The sequence below is a fragment of the Neodiprion fabricii genome, chromosome 2 (genome assembly GCF_021155785.1).
Source record: "Neodiprion fabricii isolate iyNeoFabr1 chromosome 2, iyNeoFabr1.1, whole genome shotgun sequence".
In the NCBI taxonomy this organism is placed as follows: Eukaryota; Metazoa; Arthropoda; class Insecta; order Hymenoptera; family Diprionidae; genus Neodiprion; species Neodiprion fabricii.
This window is the reverse complement of record NC_060240.1, coordinates 10,552,834-10,573,633: the sequence shown is the minus strand read 5'-3', so window position 1 is coordinate 10,573,633 and position 20,800 is coordinate 10,552,834. Positions and strand designations below refer to the sequence as shown.

The window sequence follows — 20,800 nt, the reverse complement described above, 5'->3', positions numbered from 1 at the left end:
TTTATAATGATTTTTAATGAAAAATTTTCAAAGCATTCAACAAATTCGTAACATTTCGACGAATAAAGTTGAAATTTATTACATTCCTTGAAATTTGATTAAAGGATTTACCTGTGCGAGTAGATATTGATATTTCATGATTGTGCAATATTCAATGACACATTCTCTCTATTTAATAAAACATATGACACACGTATTTCCTTTCTAGGTCGGAGGGATTCTGCAGAGAGAACGAATTTTTTTATTTTTAATCTCCGTTCTTAATTTCACCCGCAAGTAACTGTAAAGTTTCGTAAAGTTTTGTAAGTAAAGACTAGAGTCTTCGTGTTTATAGACTACTTTCTCATCCATCGTACCTGAGCGTCGAACCACAAAATTAATATATCCTCTTATAGCTTTAATTCTATTCTTTGGATCAATTGGGATAACTATCGCTAGTTCATCACACAGATCTGAAAATTGGAAAATAACGCCATTAAGTTTCACTGAAGTTTGGGTCTGTGAAATACGAAGTTCAAAGATATTTAATAAACATTCTAATATATTAGACATGTTATAATACAGATTAACTTTTTTGAGTAGCGAATGATCACGTCTGGTTATGATAACAGGCGGGCTTTTGAAATTCTTTTCGACGGTTTCTACTATTTCGCATATATATTCTAGTTCTTTAGAATGTTTAAAATGCTCGAGAAGAAATGATACCACCTATATAGAGGCATCGTTCCGTACGTTAAGGTTTCTTTTGCTGCTCTCCATAACAGGAAGTAATGGAAAGGCGATTCATGATCTACTTCTATGGTAGATATAAAAACGTAATTTATGTCGTATTCATTACGTTTGGCATAAATTTCAAGTCTTTTGGCTAGTCTGAAGTCAGGCTTAACATGAAATTTGTGTCCTATTGAAAGCCATATGTTTTCTTGTCTTAACATCCTTCTCGCGTAAAAAATAAAACGTCTATGAATTCGTCACTTATGAAAAATTCCATGCTGTTTTTCACCGCAATACTGCGGGTCCCTATTTTCGAGTCATTGATGTGGTTCAAGTTGAGTCGAAAATAAAATCCTGTAAGCAATACAGGAATGAAAGTCGAATGTTGCCGTAGGTGATGACTTTAAGTGAAACCTACCCGCGGGAATAATCTCCGACTTTATTCACTTGTTACATAATGTACTGTCATTCTGGTGGTCGCTTCGGAAGATGCCAAACTTTGTTTCCCGGAAAAGAGCTTTGTATTTCGAGCTCACCGACCATTACATTCAGACCATAGAACATTGAAAAAGACACGTTACACTTCGATTGAAGCAGAACTTGATGGATAATGAACACTCGTAATTGCAAATACGAGCTGTTATCTTCCGTTCCTTAGAGATTTTGAATCGAACAATCGGCTACAGTATATTCCATAAAAGTTCGATGAATGAACCGTATTTTTCCGTTGATTATTTTAGTCACAATGCCAGTTCGCTCTTTACCTTTACTTACGTTGTTCGTACCCTAGGATAAGTGTCCCGGGGGCGTATTATTTTCTTATCGTGAATATTAAATCACATTCAAACAAACAAATAATTTATTCGGAAATGCAATCTACACGTATCGGTTACGGTTAAAGTGCCTAATATTATTTGACTGAACTCTGACTGATTATTCTACAGCAGACTGAAGTACGTCTGAGGGAACTACGATAGAGAACCGGAGGAGTGTAGTGCCTTCGCGATGGTTCTCGACTAACTGATTTTTCTCAAATTGTTTAAACTTGGAGGATATTTTATTTATGTTTTCAAGTACACTTCAAAATTTTTTCAAACGATTTCCGCCGGAAATAGTGGAGTTAACGCGTGCAGTCCATGGCCGATTGCCATCCGAGCATTTGGCTGGCGTACATCCCTGACGTCGCAATTTTTATCTGTAATCATCAGGATTTTTTTTTTCATCAAAAACATATTTTCTAAAAATATGAACCTAATTTTGATCAAACAAATTGAAAATTGCATGTTTTTGAGGTGTTTGAAATTCTTACTCTCACCTGATGCTGCATCCAGGAATTATGCACCGTACGTTATTGTATTCCAGACTGTAAATTCTATTTTCGTATGACGTAAGTTGGAATTTCATTGAAAATTGTTGTTGAAAATCAAATATTAAGGCTGACTGGTGATAGAAATATTTCAGAGATTTTGTGATAGGATTTTCGCAAATCAATTGAATGAGGTTTTGAAATTTTATGTACAAGTTTGATCAGTATTTTGATTTTGCAAGTGCTCAGCTTGATGGTGATTAGAAAAAGAAGACCTATCCCACTGTATTTTTAGAAATAACTAGTATACGCTGGAACATCTTTGTAAAATGCAGGTAAGAGTATTAATTTGGTGAAAGAATTTCAAAAATACGTGAATCAGAACAACAATTTACCCTCGCGTCGAAATGGACATATTGCATGCAAAAGCCGTTACGAAGATGCCATAATAGCCATACAGAATTCCGGGTAAATGAATTGCTTCAATAACCATCGCGGTAATCAAAAATTCAAACGACAATGTGTATGAGAAATTAACGGAGAAAAGATGTACAAAAATAAAACAGTACCTCATAGAAGGACGCGGAAAAATGTAGGGTTTCGATGAGGGTACGAAGATAAGTTGACTGTAAATTGAGTAGCTTATTTTGTTGAGCCTGACTTTACATGGAACTGTTATTTTTAAGTGCAGAATATTATTATTAATAAGATCAATAGTATAAACGAGAAACCTGTTATACAATATATACATATATATAATGTTGCTGACTGATTTTCAAAAGCATGAAAGCAGTGAAGACAGGTTTGTGAAATATTTCATACAACATAGCCATTGAACGCCAATACTTAATTCGCCGTTATAAGGCGAGCGTAATTATTACGATTAGGTTTAATAAAACTTCAGGAAATAAGATAGGCCGGGATAGAGTGGGAAACTTTAAGAATGAACATTATCATTCAAATGATGTTTTTATGTATTTTTTCATTACTGATTAAGGAAAATATTTGACTTTTAAAGTACCCAAAAGAAAAAAGAAATCGTTTTTTGGGGCAAAGTGGAGAAGCAATACCAAATGTGTAAAAACATATATATTTTTTTAAATGGATTTTCACTTGCCCCACTTTATCCTGGTTTTTTTTATTTAGCGTACAAGTACTGGAATTAGAATGCATCCATTTTAAGATAATAAGTTTACATAATAAGTGAAGCGTCAGATTAGGGAGAACATAATCAATAACAAGTGCGTGTATGTACATCATAACTAATCTATATGTCGATAAATGTAATTTCAAAGATTTAAAGAATCAGAAGGAAGGAGATAAATTTTATTTGAATCTATCATCGAATTCTTTGTAAAGAAAACACGTACTACAAATCTTCGCCGTCATCAGAACGACCTTCACGTTTTTACGAAAATATACTGTGCAAGCTCTTCTACCCAATTCACGCTCAACTATAAAACACTAATGTTGAACATCGTAATTCACACAGTTAGAGACTATAAACTATCGATCTTTGAGGATTTTGAGGGAAGATCAATAAATCCTGATGACTCAAGTGTGAAGAACCAAATTTGCATTTGTCAAAATATCATTGATTTGAACTGAATGGTGTTATAACCTCCATGAAACCAAATAAAACTATGAGTAAAACAATCTGGTTGCGTCGAAACTTTCCGAAGAATCCAAATTGACAATAAATATGATACCTGCGATAATGCGATAATTTACCAAAGGCAGATGAAAGTCGGTTTTTGGAATTGGGAAAAACTCAACCAATATTCGAAAGAAAACTGTAATCGGATCTGAAATTGTTTGCAACTTCTACTGCAGTAACTAAATCGACAACGAAGAAAAAGCAATGTTCTCGGATATTGCACATGGATAGATATGATGTTCTGTACGATATCCTACATCAAGGACTACTGAAATCAAATGCAGCTGTGGGGTAAAGGAAGAGTTTCACGTATAACGTTGCGGCACAGCAAGACGTCACCATTGCATTCGCGAAGTCAAAATCGCAATAACTGCGTCGTGTCAACCTGAATCGCAACGAACATCCGAAGTTAAAGATCGTCGAAGAGTCCGAGAAGAATGCATTTGCTTAAAAGAAACTTGTTTCGACCGCCAACTTGAAGATATGTTCACCTAGGTAAACATTAAATTTGTCCTCGCCGAAAGCAATTCACAAGGAACGTGGATGACTCCTTTACATCATGACGTTTCAGTACCAAAATGAAAACCTGAGTAACAAACCTCGAAGAATTCGCTGACAACCTTTCGAGTTAAGCTTGACAAATTTACACATCATCTGTAACAAACGGGTCAGATTATATGGCATCACCCGGGAAAAGAACCCGCATCATGAAATGCGTGTATCTTTCATGGTGAAAGTCTGCGTGATGCTTGGAGAATTTTACCTCATGAACTGCGAGTGTCAGACGAAAGCATCGGTATGTTTCGTTCAACCAAAAGTTATTACAATGATACTAATTTTTGAAAGGAAAGTTATATTAGAATGTAAGCTGATTGATTATTGAACAAAGTATCAAAAAAAAAAAACTTGTTTATGAGTAGCAGACAATGTATAAGGATCATAGTGTTAAGGAGTATGATTCATCAGTGTACAGCAAGACCAACAACGAAGAGCAAAACATGTACATTTAGAAATTAAGAAATTTGCAATACTAAATAATTCATACAAATATCGAAAACGATTAATTTAGTTACGAAATAACAACTTGTTCAAAATAATAAAGTGTAATTAATAGTAAGAATTTTTCTGATAAGTCTTATAAGATAAGATCTGAAATCTTTGAACATGAACCTTGAACACGAGGCATGGTGAAATGAGGCGTACATCGCCGCCATTATTCAGAAGTTATTCATTATCGTTAATACAACAAATCTACGGAACCTGTTGGGTCAAATTTAACGAAATATAAGTCAGAAAACTATTCATTGAATATAAAACTGTAACAAGATTAAGAATCAGAAAACGTATCAATATAAATAAAATCGTTGTACGAAGACATTGGTAAAGAAAGAAGCGTATTTTAATCTCAAGATAAGATAATTTTCGGTCAATCATCAGACTCATATAATTTTGTCACACTACATGTAATTGAAAGCTGAGGGTCCCGACTATCGGAAGTACTTCAACATCACCATAACATAGAATATCATAAATCACATCCAAATTGACGTCTACGGAATAATCACCTACCATTGGACCGTCATCATACGTCAACCTAAGCGATCTAGGAACAAGTGGAATTCATTCATCCATGAGCTCAGAACGCCGCAGCGAATGAATCTTGTTTCCTGAAGAAAACCGTGGAACATCAATCGACATCACCTTTCAGAAGTTGGAGCGCGGGATTCCTCGGAGTGTGTCAGATCTTTCTCAGAATCAAATCTTTCGTCGGTACGACGACATAGGCTTACGAGTTAAAGGACGCTTCTCTCCGATCTGTCCACTGTTGCACCTTGGTCAGTAGAAGGAAGCTAGACATGAAAATCCTAAAGAGTCCGCACAACCAACGACATCGTCAGCTTCGCCCAATGCGCTGAATACGTGTCATGGAATCGACAACAAGCAACTCCAGTGTTACATCCCAGAATAAGAACGAACGTTAACATCAAAGACAAATATCGACCCCCCAACTTCGATTGCTGAAAATGTAGCCGCTTCAACTGTAGCACCCAGAAAAAATCAAATGATAGTTTTCTCGACAACTCTTGTATCATGAATTATCGTGGGAATAAAAACGATCGAGCGTTAGGCTCACCAATTTTGCGTAAGATGCGACATGTAATAACATCCGAACGTAAACCCGTAGTTTTCAATAACCTACTATTGTTGAATATTTAGGCACTAGTAAATGAACGTTATAAAAGGTGGTGATTCTCCGAAAAAGTTATTTAGTATCTATACAAATAGGTAAGGGTAGGGAAAACACATGGCGGCAGACGCCAACTTTCACATACTATATCCACTATGTATATATAATATATATACTATCTACTAAAAATTAGATCAACGAAAGTCACGAAACTCCCTTATTTATTTATCGTAGTGATATTCACAAGTGTTTATCAAATGTTAACATGAAAAAATCGATCCATGGTGAATCAAATAGTTTGCGAAACTTCGAGGGATTTATCGGATAAAATACAGTACAATAATATTATTATATTCTCATCACAACGCCGAAAGTTTAGTAGGAGGAAGTCCAGTAGTACCTACCTTCCAAGGTATTTTCATTTTTTGCCCGATACATGTTATCTGATTTCCAAACCCCTCTCTGTCTCCCCGTATCATCACCATCTTGATCTGACATTGTTATGCACGTACGAAACAAACAAATAACACCCTGATCTATATCCGATATTGTCAGACAACAAAGTATCCGGTACTGTCGAAATCATAATAATTTTTCATTTCAATTTAAGTTTAGAATTAAAACGGTTCACGAATAAACTATTCATTCCTGATAGGTCGATGAATGAAGAATACATACCAAAAACAACTTCTTGAATGTACTTTTTCAAAATGACTCATATACACGGAAAAATTTAGCTAGCAGTATCGGTCTGCTCGCTGATACTTCCGAATAGAATACCGATTGTTGATCGATACTATCGAACTTCCTCCTACGTCAGTCAGAAAGATATTTTCCGCAGGTGAAGCAAAGACACGTAGCGTTCAGATATAATAAGAATATTGTACAACTTGAAACAAGGCTGAAGCTCGGAACCAGAATTTGCAGCCAAAAGTTCTAATGTTCATTCAAATAAGCTAATGATGTTCGAGAATCAAAATTTTGTGAGATACCTCGAACCCCCAATACTTTTATACAATTATGAGGAGAAAACTGAACTGCATTTTTCTATTTCCAAATAGTTTATCACGTTTGGCTGCTGACTCTGGCTGCTAGCTTCAGCTTCATTAACTTGTATGGAATATTTCCAAAGCCACGTAATCTAGTACATTTCATACGCTGCATCGGTTGGTTTGATGATTTTGATTCACTGTTTCAAGCACTTAAGTCGGAAGCTGGTAACGAAGATAATAGTATACAAGATATTTTTTTTATCTTAAACAAATATGGCTATTATGGTTGAAACCATGTTTCGTTAATTCAAACACAGGTGTTTTGAATTGATATTACAAGTTGTTGCTTCCACCATTACATTGGATAAGCCAGAATCTGTTATAACTTTTCCTACAGCTTTAAGATGAGACATGATGTGGAAAGGCCCCAAATTTGTAAACGAATTATCAAATGTTGGTTTTCCGGTAGCTTGAATTTGTAAAGCTACTTTAGCAATTGCAAGATCGTAAGTGATTTGGATGGAATAATTTACATGGTATTCAAATTTTAGAATATCTTTCACATTTTTAGATTATTTCTTATTATTGATAGGAACACTAACCTGCAGTTTTAAAGTAGTATCACAAACTTAGTTTATTCCTTAAATTATTTCTGTTATCATCGATAGGAACATTAACCAGTAATATCAAAGTAGTATCACAAACTTAGTTTTTTTTCCTTAGATTGTTCAAAAATATCCTTATTATTGAAGTTTAGTAAGAATATTAGTACGGTTACTATAATAATAATATATTTCTTGTTACACTTCGACTTTCATAGTGAAGTTACTCTTAGTTTCTGATTTCATCCACACCACTACTCGCTTGGTCGGAACCCACCTCATCCGAAACAGACTCTCGATTCTTTCTATTCCGTTTCCCATCCCAATCCTTAGCGTTCCCAAGGACATTTCCTAAGACGCTGGAAAAAGTAGATTCCGAAATGAATTTGCCACCTTTGTCCCGGTGTGTCGAAGCAAAAACACCTGCGAAAGAAAGAAGCTTTTCAGTTTCATTACTTACTTCTGCAATTGTTCTCATTTCTTAAAATCCTTACTTACCTAGCAAGCAATCGAAAAATGCAGTATCTTTCATTCATCTTTCATCACTTAAATTGTTATCGCTGACTGTATAGGGGAGCTTTCACCCATAACCTCATCAGAGTGGTCTACAACCTGTCGAATTTCTGAAAATATACAATTTCAATTAGAAAACGTAAAATGTATAGTTTCTATTATTATTGGTGTAAGAAAACAATAGTTTACATATGATTAGAACTAATACCTATTCATTCGGTTTTCAGTATCTTTAATATACGGCAACTCGCCTTAATGTCAACAAATATAAATACCTACGACTGAAGATAATAAAACTGACATTACCATGTATTAGACAAAAGGAATTACAAATGACAATCAACTTAACGTACCTTCAGGAATATGCGATGAATCAACTTGAATTTCTGCCTCAAACTCATCCGAACTAAAAATATCAACGTTTGGTTCAACATTTGGTCTTCGTTTTTTGCTAATTAACCTCCGTTTCTTAGAACGGATCCGGTTTTGTTGTAGTACAAGTGTCCTCTTATGATCCATGATGATCAAAACAAATTCGAAAACGACGCTATCGATAAGACACACAGCTCAGGTAGGGTAAAACGACTTTGAGGTTATGTGTCACAAGCTTCGCTTGCCAAACAAGCATTTAGCTGACTGCGTCATTGTGAGTCCCACATGCATTGTTGTCAACTCTAATCAGTCGCACCAACTTAAAATTGTTGTCGGAAAGTTTAAAGTTATTGAAGCGCGGCTGATGCTTGCGAAATTATATAACATAATTTTGACCGTCTAGCTCCTGCCCAGACCCCGGTAAGGTTCTTGAATAAAAAATTGCTCAACTAGCTCCCGGTCAGCAACCGGCCAGCGCCTAGATAAGCAGTTTGACAAAGTAATTGCCCGACTAGTACCCGACCAGAAACCTTCTTGTAACAGGGCCAACCCGGGTAATTTCCACACGGGGTGCGGCATATGCTTTTGAAATTCATGTGTTTTACGGTTTGAAACGTGATTTTGGAATTCATCAACCGGTATAGACTCTAATATACATTCGAGATCGGCGTAAACGACAAACGGGACGGTACCTTTGTTTTGAAAATTTGAAAATGTTAAATCTTTAGACTTGGGAAATTCCATGCGTACTTTATTTGACATAATGCAATATTCTCTATGGTTGTCGTAGGCGTGTTTCACGCTGAAGTGACACAAACATCTGTCACATAAAAACAGCTGACCATTATGATCAGACTATTGTTTGCTCACCAATCGTGAAAGATCTTTAATCCAAGCAAAGTAGAATCTTGATGTCAACTCGCGAGCCATATCATTTTCGTGGCAGTCATTACTTTCAACCATTAGAACAGGGTTTCCCAACCTTTTTTGTGTCAAGCCCCCCCGTAATATAAATAACGGTTTCATGCCCCCCCCCCCCATAATATTTTTCGTGGCAATAAAACAAACGCACTTTATTTTAATATGATTTATTTATCAATTACAACTTTTATGTATTTTCAAATGAATATTAATATTATTACTAGTGAGATACTTGAGCTTGCACGTTCTGTACTAGCTTGTCGATTCTAGGTACAGTTTTTGCCAAAGTTATTGTCAGATCGCTGTCGACGGCAAGACGATTTCGCTGCTTAGTTTTAATTAAAACCAAAGCTGAAAAACCTGTTTCACACATATATGTTGAAGAAAACGGAAGAAGTATTCGCAAAGCAAGAGAAGCAACTTTTGGATTAAAAACGTAATTTTTAAAAGCTCTACTCAGACCAGATTGCTCAGCATTATCAATGAATAATACTTTACAAACTGAACAATCAGTAATTTTTAATTTTTTCAACAATCTTTGTCCGATAATATCTGCTGCCACACAATTATTCAGAGGGACAAAGTTATCACTTTCCAATTTTTCGTCAAGATTTTCTAATTCTGGGAAATAGTATTCGCAACAATCCGTATTATCAGTAAGATGTAATGTAGGTGGAAAGCTGTCATTGCAGTCGTTGCTCGTCGATGAAGCTGCTTGGTTTTTATCTTCATAATATTCTATTGCGAACATTGCGTTATCATTAGATATCTCCGGGGCTTGAATACAACGGTTTTCAACTTCATGATAAGCCACATGAAATTTATTTGTATCTTGTGAAAGTAGATCTCCCAGATTTATAATCATCGATGATTTTTCTTCAGCTTCACAATTAAAACCTGGGCGATAAGTACCAGCAAATCTCGTAACAAAAGCAGTTTTAAAGGCAGCTTCCAAGTGCAAACAAGTCGGGTGGTGACAGTCGCCACATTCCTGCCGCATGAGTCCGAAGAAGTTTTCAAGTCCGTCTTGATTTAAATACCGTAAATTTAGTTGATTAACTCGTAGCACGAGCGATGCTAGTGGCTTGAGGCAGTCGTAAAGATAAATTAGGATTTCGTTGCATAAATAGCTTGAGCCACACATCTCCTGCTTTTTCATTTTTGTCCCATGACTCTGGAACTTTTTTGTTATATTTTTTGGCTAACTTATATGCAATGACTTTAGTTTCTTTCGTTGTCAGCCCATAATTAGATGCTGCACATGTTAGCAAATAGTCGCTTAATATATTCTCCTCCTCTTTTGTAAAAATAGTCGGAATGGTATAACCCATAGACGGAGCTTCGCCTTCTGGGTTTGCTTGAAAAGCCTCTTTCTTCCTACCTATAATAGGTTGGGAGAAATCGTCCTTGTCACAACCCTCCTAGGTCTCCCCTACAATTCTAAATCTCCAATTCTAATACTTTTAATGAATAAGTGGTAAAGATTTATAAAATTGATGTACATTGCGTAAAATTGCGCCGTTCTTACGTGCTTGCCGTCTAATGTGTCTTCTGTGTATTCTTCATAAGATTGAATGAGACGTTGCGTTTCTGCATGCTGAACTTGAGGAGAGACATCTTCATGAGCCAAAAATGAGGTGAGATATTCGAACACTGATTCGTCAACTGTCAATTGTTTGTTTTCCAAAAATGCTTCGAAATGTAATTGTTGCAATGCCAACGCCATGAGAGAATGCAACCGTTTACATCTGTTATAATTTTTTCCGCTAATAAAACCTGGCACTGAACCATTAGCGATCAATTCACATTCAGTCATGATATTGCTCAGTCAGACTAAGACTAAGACCGAACGTCGTTGAAGAATCCCTATACTTGTACGTCCTGTGGGTGTCCTCTGCGGTTCCTGTGTACAATCCTTCCGGAAATGATTCCTTCACTTCCATTTCTGGAACGTGAACTTCATCAGGACCGAAGATAGTAGCTAGGTATCCGTGTTGATTCCACACCTCAAGATTTAAAGTCTGAGCGGGTTCTTCTTTTTCAGTCTCTATCGTTGAATTTGAGTCTATGTTTGGTAATATGAAACAGAAGTCTGGCATTGCATTTGACGCTTCGGCGATATTCACCGCTATTTCTAGTAGTGGATCGTCTCTTGCCTTTTCCTTTATTACCGCATGTACTCGTTCCGCGACAGCGATCTGTTTTCCTGCGTCTTCAAGCTTTGGCACTTTGAACAAAGCAGATCCCATAATACTAGCAGCGAAGAGAGGTTCATTCACCTGAGATGAAAAGTTCGCTCTTGGCGTTCGTAGTGGTAAGGGTTCTACCCATCCGGAGCCTGTACTAGACGACGAGGGTTCTGTCTGAGACAGATGTGTTATCTTCAATAAAAGTGCCAACTGCCTTAAAAAAAGCCAATTCAATATGAAAGGCCCCTAAATGAATAAAAATATTGTCAAATCTTGGAGATTCTTGTGCTTGAATACAATAACTAATGCGAGCAATAGCTAGATCATAGGTGATCTGGATGTAGGGAGCTTGACACTCATTTGCAATGTCCTGGCTCAATTCTAGAGTTTTCAAAACAGTTGAATTGTTGGTGGGAGATTCATTAATAGGAGTAAGATATGAAACTTTTTGAACTCGTGTCTCCACGACCATCATACGTGTCTCCACGTGTCTCCATCACCTACATACGTTAAATATTTGGCGCTATGTTTATCGATTGAACGTGTAAACATTTTCACGATGGCATCTATTTCCATTTTTCCAGAACTCCCGGTATGATTTATCGTACAGTTTTCTTCATGGGAAGCGAACCATTCTTCGTATCCTTGTGGATCATCTTATTTTTTATTTTTCCATGAAATACATCCTTGACAAAAGCTACTCAACACACACGCATCCACTACTTTACCGGTATATTTTGCAATTAGTGTTGAGACGCCGAATAGAGATGAAAAACCGCGTTTTTTCCACGTTCCATCTCCCGAGACTGTGAATTGATCTTCGGGGTTACGGGCTTCTTTATTGAGCTCTTTCTCCTCAGTAACCGCCAAAGACAACGCATTTTCATAAACGGTCGAAGCAGCTGTATATATATTATTCAATATTCAATAATAAGTATTTCGAGCCAAACGTTGTCCCATATCCATCAGTCCACAAAACATTTTCAAACCTTCTAAGCCTAGTCCTAATAAACGCATTACGAAAACTATGCGACGATTGATTTCGTATGCATTATTGATCATGGGGCATGAGTTGATTTGTTTTGTTTCGTCACATTCACACTCCATGGAAATCTTAAAACCCAAGCCTCGAACACCACACTGTTTAACCCTTTCGCGGCGGAATGCTCTGGTAAGAGTTGCGCTCTAAGCAGCCGATGCCAGATTGACCGCGCCGACAAAATACGCGAGTCGTTCCAAACGCGGTGTGTGGAGCTGATTGTGCTGAGAATTTCTCTAACGCGGCTGGCCGGCACGCCGATCAAACAATAATATTAATAACTTAAAACAATTTAATGGGCTAAGGTTATTTATACCATTTAAACTTTATAATCTTATATAATTTACAAACAATTTTTAATAATGTTCCTTTGTGTGGTACAATTTAAAGCAGGGTTCAATACATAAACCAACTTTACATTCTTTACATTCAAATTGTGTTTCGGTACGCTTTTTGTGTTTTCTGCAAACCACACATTTCCGCCGACCGTTCCGCCGCTTTCCTGTGGGATTGATATATTTGGATGGAAAATGTGTTGAAATCAAACGTAACATATCATCTTTGGACGCAGTTTGGCCTCCAGACTTATTGTTACATATATTTGTATTTGAATATTTAAGTAGAATTTCTCGAATGAGACGTAAATGAAATTTCGCAAATGTTATATTCTTTTTGGACGTAATTTTGTAAAGTATGAAAGTATTGTAAATCGAAAGGTCCACCATGTGGAAAAATAATTTCTTATACCATTTTAGAGTTTTACGAATAGTATTAATGGAATTCAAAATCATATCCGTTTTATCGACTGCTTCCATAACGCGATTATAGTCCACTACGACAGTTGGTTTTAGAATTGGTCTTCCCGTTTTAACATCATTTCTTTATGTTTCTATAAATTCAGCAGAATGATAACTTGATAACATTAGCACTTCCCTTTTGTCCATCCATTTTAGTGCTAATAGTTTATCCGTAGATTTAAATGCAACTTCGCCTTTGCATAATTTATTGGATATATTAGGCATTCCACGTCTATTTTTCTTCACGGTTCCAAATGCATGTGTCCTATTGTGATGTAAGAGAGAAAATAATGCCGGGCTTGAATACCAGTTATCGGTAACCAAAACATGACCCTTATTTAGATACGGTTCCATCAACGTCATGATAATATTTCCTGATTTTCCAATTTCTGCTAAATTATTGTTAGTTATATCCGTGCGCGCTCCACAATAGACAATAAAATCTTGAATATATCCAGTATGACAGTCACAAATAACAAACGACTTGATGCCAAATCTGCTTCGTTTCGAAGGTATATACTGCTTGAAGAAACATCGTCCTTTGAAAAGCAGCAAACTTTCGTCGATGCATAAATACTTGTACGGGTAAAATGCTCGTGAAAAAGAATTTCGCAGTTTGTCGATGATGCTCCGAATTTTTATTAGCACGTCTTGATTTGTTGTTTCATTGTTATCATGAAAATGTAGCATTTGTAATAGAGATTTATACCTGTCTTTTGTCATTATTCTTGGAAAACTTTCCGTTCGTAATAACTCGTCGGTTGACCAATATTCTTCTATTGATACTTTTTTTACTCTTGACATTAACATCGACAGAGCAAAGAATCTATACATTTCGGTAACTGTTGTATTTTTCCATGCCAACAATCGTGAGTGCTTACTGCTTATAGTTTTCGTGGTATAATAAGCATTGCTTTCTCTTACAATATGTTCAACCATATTTTCCGAAATGAAAAGCTGAAAGATTTCTAATATTGACGATTTATCGTCAATATTTGCTTTAATTCCTGGTAGGTTTTCATCAAAATCGAAAACTTTTGCAGCCAAATTTTGTGCGCTCCAAAGAAATTGCCGCGGATCGATGTCTGGTAATTCCTCAATGTTTTCAGAATCAGATTCCGAACTACTTGACAGTAGGCGGCGCTTTTTATTACATTCATTTGGAATTCTACCTTTGTATCCAGCTTCTCCAAACATTTCAGACAGGTCAGAATCCGATGAAAACTCCATATCATCCCCAAGTTCCATATCATCGTAGCTCACATTTGTCATCCATTTGTCCATGATTAGGGCAAAATTTGTGGATAATTACATTTGACTATGTAAAAAAAACCTTTGCACAAGAAGCGTATGCTGCTAGCACGTCAAAAACAACGCATTAATGGCAGTTATTGATAACAAATGAACAGCGCCTTCGTACAAAAAGAGCGGCTTCGGATGGGCGCCATCTGGCGCTGTTCGTCCGCCGCGGGTAAATTTGCCTGAGCGCCGAACGGCGCTGTTCGCTGAGAATGAGCATCTATAGCTGAGCGCCATATGGCGCTGTTCGCCGCGAAAGGGTTAAATTTCACTTCACTATTGCAATTCTTGCAAATGACAGACGAAGAAATGGCTGAGAAAACGCAGGTAAACTCCAAAATGCAGTAAACCAAGGATGGAGTAACGGTCACTTCAAAATTTTTATTTGCTCGTAAGTTTCTTCGCTGACGTAGATTCAAATGACGTAGATGCAAATGACGTTTGATCTTTTCCTGTGTACCGATTTCCACTGAATTTCCGTTTTCTTGTCCGATCTCTATGAACTGGTTCAGAGTGACTTCCCTTTTTATTCATTTTTAATTATTTTTCGAAAGTTTATCGAGCGAGGAAGACTACGCGGAGCGGGCTCCACACGCTCCGTACTCCTACTCCGGTGTACGGCTGTAGCTGTATGGGTTTGAATTTCGAAAAATGTTTTTACCCGTGATTTATGAAAAAAAATGATATTTTTTGAAATAACACACTAGACGACCCCTTTCGGCTTTGAATTTCGAAAAATGCTTTTACTCACATCTTCTACACATGTTTTGGATGTGTTTTATACAAAAAAAAAAAAATCGCTTTTTTTGACCTGACACACTAGACGACCCCCTTAATCCTACAAATTCCAACATTTTTTTCCCGTTATTCTCGTCTTTCATTAAGCCGAGAACTTTTTTGTTCGCTGGAGGCATTCCATAAGCGTTATCAAGCGGATAATCAGACGTATCGAATTTATGCAAGTCCTCCGTCGCATGTTCGTATGTGTCGGGGACAGTAAAGTTGTAAATCAAACTGTCGGTATCGGTATACATTAATTTTGCTCGGTTGCCAAATTTCCGTTTAATATAATTATAATGAAAATCGTAGATACAGTCAGTTTGACAAGAACGATTCAGGATCTAATGCCTCCCCCATGTACCTGCTGTTAGCCTTCGCGCATCTGTTCGAGCACTGTGACACACCACCACGAATACCTTTTTCGACAAACATAACCATGTCTATGTCGGTGAGAAGCTCGAGTTCGATGCCTGTACATATATACACAGTTAATGTGGGGTACGGCAGAAAAGTAAAGCTTTGTGAAAAAATTTATACAATTTTCTTAGAGGTTTTGAAACGTAGAATAATTGGAAACTTCTTCGCAAGTTTTTTGTTAAGTTTTTGTAATTGGTTCTTGATCACGTTCAGCAGTCGCACAATCCGTGACGGTAAGAATACGCCGAATTCGTTGTTCAGGTCTGTGACGACACGCTGCCCAAACTTTGTTTGGACTCGTCGAATGTTGGTGACTTTATAGATTTTGAAAAGCCCCGTCAATTTCTTCGTCGGCAGAAATTCGTTCATGCTTGCAACTATGTTGAGTTTTGTGAAATCCATTTTTTTTTTTTTTTTGGAAAGTATTAGTACCCAGGCAGCACATTCATATACCAGTAACGTAACAAATACTTGAATCTTGTTCCTTCCGAAATCACAGCTACATCACATGTGCTCTACATGTACCGTACATGTACTCTATTATGTCCGCCACAAACCATTATGGCAGCTACGTAACAGGTACAGAACAGAGATACGTATCAAAGATATATTATAGATATGGATGAGATTCATGCCCTTGCAAGTCCGTTATGTATCATTTATGTTCTTATTTTTTGCATCCAGCGCAGTTGTATATAGTAGTGACAGTTCAGATTCATAACTGCTGCGTAATACATCCAAATCAGAGCCATTGAATAAACGTACTTAATACGTATCTGTTACTCCGTGTAACATCCGGCGATTCATTTTATGCGCACGTGCACGCTGCTTAAAAAAAGCACATAAATACGAGGATATATATGGAAAAGATTATTTATTACCACCCAGAATATCGAAATACCATGTGTCATAAAAGTAACCAGCTAGAAATGAGTAATATAACAAAATAACAAAGGTACTAGAATCTAGAAAATCAAGATGTAGTGTCATACAAGTGACAATAGGGAAACGGGTATACAATACCGTTATACGTATTTTGCTTAATATAATACAGGTAATAGAATATCAAAATTCAACGTGTTACAGCGAGAAATAAGTACACACTACTTAACATGGTTCTTGGAGATCATAAGAACCTCACAATTTCACCCGTAGTATCACATAAGTAACAATATTTAGGTACTATAGTAGATATCAATCACAATCTATAATAAGCGCTGAGGACTCGAACGGCCCATAGGAAAAAGTAAATAAAAAAATTGCCATAAGAACGTAACTGAAAATTTAATCAGTCCGAATTTCAAGGAAAATTAAAGTTTAGGTTTTTATAAAAAAAATTATAGTTCTTTCCAATTTGATTGACAAAAACGAGGTTTTCTGAATCACTACAAAAATCTACAATTTTTCAAATGAACCACGGGATCTACAATTTGTTGATAAACTACAAAAAAAAAAAAAACAATAATTTTCAATGAAAACTGTTCCAATTTCCCTAGAAATTCGTAGAAATTCCCACCAGGGTATTTTGTACTTTACATATCATATGATAATGAACATTTAAAAAGAGTAATACTACAACCAGTATCTGACTTTTACGTTATGAAACGTATACGGAACTAAACAAAAAATTACTTAGGTACATAGATAACCTATGTGGAATCAAGTCAACACTGATGTGCCTGTAATGTAACTTGTGGCTGTATTATATGGTATTATATTTCGCGATAAAACAAGAATTGGAATCCTTTCAAAAATACGTAAATTCAAAATGAACGTATAGGCTATATATAGTGGCTTCGCAAGGTAACTACCGTTATATCATTTTTCCGTGTAGTTTGTTTATAATTTTTCTATCCAACTCCATGTCGAATATGTTGCTCACATCACCGGAAAGTGGGACAATATTTATACTGTTAGTATGGAGTTTTACTACAAAACCACAAAGTACATGGTAAACATGATACAATTGTGGTTTTGATGTGAAACTACTGCACCGTAAACATTCGAGGTATGAAATTAGCTTCAAACTATTTAAGATTAAGATATATGAAGGTATGAAAGCTATCAAATGAACTTAAAAATCTATATGAATTGCAGTTTGTAGGTGAGTATCATGAATTAACTTGAGCCAGTACAGATGTAAGTTGTAAAACAAGAATAAATTGAAATTAAATATAAGATTGACTCCAATTCGTTGAACTGTGGTTAATTTACAGTATGAACTTGTGCGATTGCTCGTGCTTCCTCTATGCTCGTGCTTTGGCCTTCGCCTTCTCTTCTCTGATAAATCTTTGTTTTCCTTGACGGAACCACTCACTGCAAGTTTCTTCAAATTCTTTGTCCGTCATGTTATAATTCACCATTACTGCATCTAGGAAATAAAAATAGATCTAATTTTTATAAGGGAAAGGAACATTCCGAGTCTGAATCAGATGAATTACATTGGATAAATCCACTTCGCGGTGAAATTTTTCTGCAATGGCATTACAAAGTGAAGAAGACTTTAGTGGTATCGCAAAGATTAATTGCAATAGCAATAACTATTGCTAGCATATATTGTACTTACATACATAATCAAGACTCAACATCATGCGATTTTTTTCTCGCCCCTTGCCACTATCCCAATATACGTAATTTAGCGAACTAAATTCTCTACCGAATTTTTTGTGCAGAAATTACTTCCCAGATCGCATTGAAATGAAATAACGTAACACAATCTCTAACCTTGCTGAATGTAAAGAAAAATTTGTTTATAGAGACATAAAAATCTGAAAACTAGTGCAATGTGCAATTGGCCGCTATTGACACACTTGTAATATCGTTTCATCTCTGTGATAATTTTCGGCACTCACTAGCTATCCAGTGCTACTTCATGCACAGCAACATTACAACAAGATTATGAGTACTTCACTTTGATGTAAGTTCTAATAACTAAGAATGCTGTCCGTAAAATTCAATTGTATGTGTGTACATGAGTGGCAAAAAAAATTGCCTGAGGTTCAATCTTAAGATTCTTATCATATGAATTGATTATTACTTGATTGTTGATAATTAATACCTTTGGTGATCTTTATTATAGCCAAATTTTGGACTGAAAAATTATCACGTAGGCCCAACCAGGAACAATTCTGAGCCACTGCATTTGAGAAAACTCTTCGAAGAATACGCAATGTAGTATCTTATGAACATATGAAATACGTTCGCAATGGTCTATAATCGTTACATAAAACGAATTATGTAACGAGGATACAAATACTTTGAAACACACTAGAATAGATCCGTTGATACATATCGGTAATGTTAACGGCGATATATTTTATTTATGTACACGTCATTACGTAACAGATATATCAATTCTTTGGACCACACAAAGACGAATGCTTAGAGACCTAAATGTTACGTAACATCTGTTCTGTGGATTTTACATGAAATTTTCACGTAGCAGTTACGTTACAGTGAGGTCAACGTACCTTGTAGGGCACATATGACATATCAGTTATGTAAAAAACCAGATGTATCATTGACTTTTTCATTGTGATCAGGCAGCTACGTGAATGAAGCAAGTGTGCTGCCTGGGATGGTTGTCGTAGGCGTGTTTCACGCTGAAGTGACACAAACATCTGTCACATAAAAACAGCTGACCATTATGATCAGACTATTGTTTGCTCACCAATCGTGAAAGATCTTTAATCCAAGCAAAGTAGAATCTTGATGTCAACTCGCGAGCCATATCATTTTCGTGGCAGTCATTACTTTCAACCATTAGAACAGGGTTTCCCAACCTTTTTTGTGTCAAGCCCCCCCGTAATATAAATAACGTTTTCATGCCCCCCCCCCCCCACAATATTTTTCGTGGCAATAAAACAAACGCACTTTATTTTAATATGATTTATTTATCAATTACAACTTTTATGTATTTTCAAATGAATATTAATATTATTACTAGTGAGATACTTGAGCTTGCACGTTCTGTACTAGCTTGTCGATTCTAGGTACAGTTTTTGCCAAAGTTATTGTCAGATCGCTGTCGACGGCAAGACGATTTCGCTGCTTAGTTTTAATTAAAACCAAAGCTGAAAAACCTGTCTCACACATATATGTTGAAGAAAACGGAAGAAGTATTCGCAAAGCAAGAGAAGCAACTTTTGGATTAAAAACGTAATTTTTAAAAGCTCTGCTCAGACCAGATTGCTCAGCATTATCAATGAATAATACTTTACAAACTGAACAATCAGTAATTTTTAATTTTTTCAACAATCTTTGTCCGATAATATCTGCTGCCACACAATTATTCAGAGGGACAAAGTTATCACTTTCCAATTTTTCGTCAAGATTTTCTAATTCTGGGAAATAGTATTCGCAACAATCCGTATTATCAGTAAGATGTAATGTAGGTGGAAAGCTGTCATTGCAGTCGTTGCTCGTCGATGAAGCTGCTTGGTTTTTATCTTCATAATATTCTATTGCGAACATTGCGTTATCATTAGATATCTCCGGGGCTTGAATACAACGGTTTTCAACTTCATGATAAGCCACATGAAATTTATTTGTATCTTGTGAAAGTAGATCTCCCAGATTTATAATCATCGATGATTTTTCTTCAGCTTCACAATTAAAACCTGGGCGATAAGTACCAGCAAATCTCGTAACCAAAGCAGTTTTAAAGGCAGCTTCCAAGTGCAAACAAGTCGGGTGGTGACAGTCGCCACATTCCTGCCGCATGAGTCCGAAGAAGTTTTCAAGTCCGTCTTGATTTAAATACCGTAAATTTAGTTGATTAAATCCTTCTGACTGCAAATCTTCCCATAAACCTTGCATCGAGCGAAGAGTAACAGCTAGAGCATCTGGAGTCGGCGTATTGACTTTTTTACCGGTGCTGTATTCAAACCAAAATTTTCTGGCGGCTATATTTTGGTATCGTCTCCATTGTTCGTCATGAGGTGATGAAGTGGTAACTTGTTTTCTTGTTGTATTAGCTTTTGGGTCAGTAGGTTTATTACTGCCATTAGTCATG

At 36.3% G+C, this 20,800-nt stretch overlaps 1 protein-coding gene and 1 long non-coding RNA gene across 2 annotated transcripts in view; one reads left to right on the top strand and one right to left on the bottom strand.

Moving 5' to 3' along the window:
• The window catches only part of LOC124176694, a 29,326-nt gene that overhangs the window by 1,743 nt on the left and 6,783 nt on the right, over nucleotides 1-20,800 (top strand). The gene's annotated exons all lie outside the window — the stretch shown is intronic.
• Nucleotides 16,644-18,967, bottom strand: LOC124176699. Its single transcript, XR_006869442.1, has 2 exons — nucleotides 18,845-18,967; nucleotides 16,644-18,157 (listed from the first exon to the last, which is right to left on the bottom strand). It is a non-coding gene; the product is annotated as an uncharacterized LOC124176699 (long non-coding RNA).